General features: G+C 35.5%; 1 non-coding gene across 1 annotated transcript; it reads left to right on the top strand.

The window, feature by feature from the left end:
* The first annotated feature begins 5,986 nt into the window (after positions 1-5,986).
* LOC136205000 (small nucleolar RNA R71) lies at positions 5,987-6,093 on the top strand. The gene has a single exon (XR_010675808.1). It is a non-coding gene; the product is annotated as a small nucleolar RNA R71 (small nucleolar RNA).

Here is a 6,093-nt window from a genome sequence, read left to right as displayed (position 1 = left end):
GCGACAAGACCCTCCATCAGAATTTTTGAAGAATCAACTGTATTTCCTTGAAATATATCTCCAAGAACATATAAATCGGTGTCACGGACCACACTACTAAATGTGCGACCGAACAAACTGTGACACAAGAATTTGTGTAAATACAGCATGGAGTTGGAGTGAAAGGAATGATTGTAGGCGAGTCTAGGATTGAAACGCCAAAAACCAGTAAGCATTCTCCAAATGTCCGTGGATGTCATGTCTTTGCTAGGATGACGTTTGATTGTATCCCTCGGGGGAAAACCAAACCAGGCCTGCAACTCTGGATAGCCAAAAGTAAAGATTTCGCCATCTCGACGAAAACTAAGACGGACCCGTCGTTTGTTAATGAAACGAACGGTACAGAAAAATTCCAGAATCCAATCGCCAATGATTGGAAATCGCATTTTGGCGAATTTTGTCCACCCTAAGCGTTCCAAATAACGACTCATGTCATCGCTTATTCCAAGTTGGTCATTCAAGAAGTCATCCATATATAACATTCCAACAAAGAATGTATAACGAAGCCTCCAGTAGCTCCTTCCTTCATCGTGATTGAAAATAGGAAAGGGCGCACCGTATCGTTTGGATAAGTCTGGACGTTTGTTGCTTGAAGCAGCATTTTTCTTTGAGGTTTTGTGTGTAGTAGGCATGGTAAAGATCTAAAGAAACAAGGTGTCTGTAACTTAGTGAAAAATGGTTTTTGAAGAAAATCAGAAATTTGATCTGTCAAAGATGAAAAGAATGTAACAGAACCATTATCCTCTAGGACTTATTTATAAGATTTTAGGATGAAATGAGGTGTTGTTTTGATGCGAAAAGGCATAAAATTATACCTTTCTGATTTGAAGAAACTTAATTTTTCGTTTATGAAAGGGTTTGTCTACAGGTTGAAGATGATTCAGGTCTGATGGTGCATAAACAGCGCGTGTCGCGATTGAGAATTCCAAATTCTCGGTCGCGACATGCTGATTTCCCTGCGGAAATCAGGTGTCGAAACCTATTTTTCGATTCTCGACCGAGAATTATATATTCTCGGTAAGTTCAGAAAAAACCTAACCTATTTGGACAAATTTGAAAAGGAGAATTCTCGACCGAGAATTCCAAATTCTCGGCAGAGAATCGCCTGAAACTTCAAATTCGAACTAATTACCTAAAATCAAATGTAAAATCATGAAATAAACATATTTTATGCATCTAAATCATAATAATAAGTCATCTAATAATAAAAATGGCATGTGTAAAACAAAATTTTTTAATAATTAATTAATTAAGAATAAAAAAATGAAAATGAACAAAAATTTAAAAGAAAATAAAACAAAATAAACTATGTTAGAAAAGCGAAACAAATTATACTTCAGATAATCTTGTTACGAACTCAATTCCCATATTCGAAACATTTTCGTAATAAATTTTGCATCGATTACCATTAACTCTGAAACGAACTCTGTTAGGTCCTTCAAGTTCTAAAGAACCATAATCCAATGTTTTGACGACTAAATACGGTCCTATCCATCTGGACTTAAGTTTACCTGGAAATAAACGAAGTCGTGAATTAAATAACAGCACATTATCCCCAATTTTAAAGTGTTTGACTTTAGTCTTGACATCGTGCCATTTTTTCACTTTTTCTTTATATATCTTCGCATTTTCGTAAGATAGATGACGTAACTCATCTAACTCATTTAAATTGAGCAAACATTTTTTACCTGCTTGGTGCAAATTAAAGTTAAGTTCCCTAATAGCCCAATAGGCTTTATGCTCTAATTCGACTGGTAAATGACATGCTTTCCCATACACTAATCGGTATGGAGTCATTCCTATTGGTGTTTTAAATGCAGTACGGTATGCCCATAACGCATTATTGAGTTTATAAGACCAATCTTTTCTTGAAGATGAAACTGTTTTCTCTAGAATCCATTTGAGTTCTCTATTTGATATCTCCACCTGACCATTTGAATGAGGATGGTACGACGTTGACACGCGGTGGCGTACTCTATATTTTTTCATAAGTATATCAAAACTTCAATTTATAAAATGGGTACCTCCATCACTAACGATGACTCTAGGACATCCAAATCTACAAAATATATCATCAAGAAAACTAACAACTACTTTAGAATCGTTTATCGGGGTTGCAATTGCTTCAACCCACTTTGAAACATAATCAACGGCGACTAATATGTAAGTTTTACCATTAGAAGGAGGAAAAGGTCCCATGAAATCTATTCCCCACATGTCGAAGACTTCAACTTCTAACATGGTTGTGAGGGGCATCTCATCTTTCCTTCCTAAATTTCCTGTTCTTTGGCACTTATCACAACGAGTAATAAATGAACGGACGTCTTTAAACATCGTAGGCCAAAAGAAACCACATTTAAATATTCTAGCTACCGTCTTACTAGCTAGAATGGCATTCTGACATTATGGATTCATATTCATTTTCACTAACGCATCTCCTAATTATCCCGTCACCACATGTTCTGAACAAGAAAGGATCTTCCCAAAAATACTGTTTAATGTCAAAGAAGAATTTCTTCTTTTGTTGGAAAGTTAATCCTTCCGGAACAATATTGGCTGCAAGATAGTTTGCAAAATCCGCGTACCATGGTGACATGACATTTTCAATTTGATAGAGATATTCATCGGGGAAATCATCTCGTATACTGTTAGTTTCACCTATAGGACCGTTTTCATCTTCGAGCCTTGATAGATGATCGGCGATAAGGTTTTCGACTCCCTTTTTGTCTTTAATTTCTATATCAAATTCTTGTAATAATAAAACCCATCTAATTAGACGTGGTTTAGCATCCTTTTTAGCAAATAAATACCTTAAAGCTGCATGATCAGTATAAATAATAACTTTCGAACCTAACAAGTATGACCTAAACTTATCACAAGCAAAAACTACAGCTAACATTTCCTTCTCTGTTGTGGTGTAGTTTAATTGTGCACCGGAAAGTGTGTGACTTGCATAATAAATAACATGAAGTTTCTTATCCTTCCTTTGACCCAAAACACATCTGACAGCTAAGTCACTTGCATCACACATAATTTCAAAAGGTAAATCCCAATCGGGTTTAGCAATAATAGGTGCACTGACTAGAGCTGTTTTCAACATTTCGAAAGCTTCAACGCAATCTTCATTAAAATCAAAGGTTGACTCTTTCATGAGTAAATTAGTAAGTGGTTTGGAAATTACAGAGAAATTCTTAATAAATCTCCTGTAAAAACCTGCATGTCCTAAAAATGACCTTACTCCCTTAACAGTAGTTGGAGGGGGTAATTTTTCTATTACGGAAGTTTTTGCTCTATCCACTTCTAATCCTTTTTCAGATATTTTATGACCTAAAACAATTCATTCGTCAACCATGAAATGACATTTTTCCCAGTTTAATACTAAATTTGTTTCTTCACACCTAGACAAAACTTTATCCAAGTTTTGTAGGCATGAATCGAAAGAATCTCCATAAACGGAAAAATCATCCATAAAAACTTCCATGATATCTTCAATGAAATCATTAAAAATTGCAGTCATACAACGTTGAAATGTTGCAGGTGCGTTACATAGACCAAAGGGCATCCTTCTATATGCAAATGTTCCGTAAGGACATGTGAAGGTTGTTTTATCTTGGTCATCCGGGTAAATATATATTTGAAAGAATCCGGAGTAACCGTCTAAAAAACAATAGAAAGCATGACCAGTTATCCTTTCGATCATTTGATCAATGAAAGGCAGAGGAAAATGGTCTTTCCTAGTTGCTTTATTAAGGTTCCTATAATCTATACAAACCCTCTAACCGGTGGTGGTTCGTGTAGGTATTAATTCCCCTTCGTCATTTCTTACAACTGTTATGCCTCCCTTTTTAGGTACACAATGGATTGGACTAACCCATTCACTATCCGAAATAGGATAAATGATTCCATTGTCAAGAAGTTTAGTAATCTCATTTTGACTACTTCTTTCATATTCGGATTTAGGCGTCTTTGTCTATCCGCTTTAGGTGGCTTATCTTCTTCTAAGTGAATTCTGTGCATTACAATACTAGGATTAATTCCTTTTAAGTCTGAAATTTGCCATCCCATACTTCATATCCTATTTCTAACAACTTCTTTCAATTTCTCTTCTTGAACCTGTGTTAATTTGTTAGAGATAATTATAGGTAGAGAATCGCCTTCGCCTAAGAAAGCGTACCTCAAATGGTTTGGTAATTCTTTAAGTTCTAATTTAGGTGGAACTATAATTGAAGGCGGAACTGGTCCATCTTCTCGAATCAAAGGCTTTGGGTCCTTATCTTCTAATTCCTCACTCATTATAGGTTCTATTATTTCTTCTTTTTGAACAATGTCATTAACACATTCTTCAACTAAATCAAGTTTCATACAAGCGAAATCCTCCATAGGATATTTCATCGCTTGGTTCATATCAAACTCGATCTTATCGTCTCCTATTCGTAAAACTACTTTCCCTTTCGACACATCAACTAGAGCACGTCCCGTGTTCATGAACGGTCTACCAAAGATTAGCGGACAATTAACGTCATATGCAAAATCTAATATAACGAAATCGGTAGGAAAAATAAATTTGTCAACTTTAACTAAAACATCCTCAATTATACCATATGGTCTTTTAGTGGTTTGATCCGCTAATTGCGAAACCATATTGGTACGTTTGATATATTCTTCTAAGCCTAACTTATTAAAAATAGATAATGGCATCAAGTTAATACTTGTTCCTAAATCACAGAGACAACTTGGGAATTCAATATCTCCCAATTTACACGGAATGGTAAAACATCCGGGATCTTTGAGTTTGGTGGGCAAATTACTTGACACAATTGAACTACAATCTTCGGTTAGTGAAATGGATGAAATTCCTTCCCAACTGATTTTCTTTGAAATTAAATCTTTTAGGAATTTACCATAATTGGGAATTTGCGTAATCTCATCTATAAACGTCAAATTAATATGCAAATTTTTAAGTTTGTCTAAAAATGTTAAAAGTTGTTTGTCATAGTCCTTATTGCGGACTTTGTGTGGAAAATGTGGTTTGGGTACAAAAGTTTTTGTACTAGAGTCAATTTGTGCATCTTTTTTATTTAATGTATCTTCTTTGGATTTTGGTAAATCAGTTCCTGGTAAAGTTGAATTTCCGGGCATTTCCGGACCTAAGTAATTTTTCCCTGAACGAAGAATGATAGCCTTTACATGCTCTTTCGGATTTTCTTCCGTATGGCTGGGGAGACTTCCCTCTGTGCGGGATGGAATTGATTTAGCGAGTTGTCCAATTTGAACCTCCAAATTATGGATGCTAGATGATTGGTTTTTAATAAGCTGATCGAATTTATTCTCGATCCGTTTAAAACCATCGTCGTGATTACTTATTTTTCCGCTCATAGCATCAATAAATTTGTCGATTTTAGAAGACAAAGTGCTAATCGTATCTCTTGATTGATTTTGATAATTGGTTGTATGATTTTGATTAGCATTAGCATTATTATTATTATCTCTCCAGTTAAAGTTAGGATGATTTCTCCATCCAGGATTATATGTATTGGAGTAAGGGTTATTAGTTTGATTTTGCCCTTGGACAAAATTTACCTGTTCAATTTCGCTCATACCTTCATAATCCACATCCGTTTGGATTTGCTGACCATTAGGATCGCACGGTGCCATAAACCTATCAATTTTGTGCGATAAGGCAGAAAATTGGGCTTGCAACATCACAACTGGATCAAGATTCACTATACCTTTAACTGATGACGTAGTTGAGGATGATGGTTTCGCCATTGGTACGTGTCCATGCTCCGCGGGCCATATACTGCTGTTAATTGCCATTTCCTCCAAAAGTTCTCTTGCTTGGGCCGATGTTTTCTTCATGAATAACCCTCCAGACATAGCATCCAATGAACCTCTAGTTGTAGGATTTAGTCCATTATAAAATGTTTGCATTAAAAGTTCAGCGGGCAATTGGTGGTGTGGGCATAAACGTTGAAGTTCTTTAAAACGTTCCCAAGCCTCATAAAGAGTTTCATTATCATTTTGAGAAAAAGATGTTAACTCTTTAATGACTCT

Source organism: Euphorbia lathyris, chromosome 8 (genome assembly GCF_963576675.1).
Source record: "Euphorbia lathyris chromosome 8, ddEupLath1.1, whole genome shotgun sequence".
Taxonomy (NCBI): Eukaryota; Viridiplantae; Streptophyta; class Magnoliopsida; order Malpighiales; family Euphorbiaceae; genus Euphorbia; species Euphorbia lathyris.
This window is presented reverse-complemented; position numbering and strand designations above follow the sequence as displayed.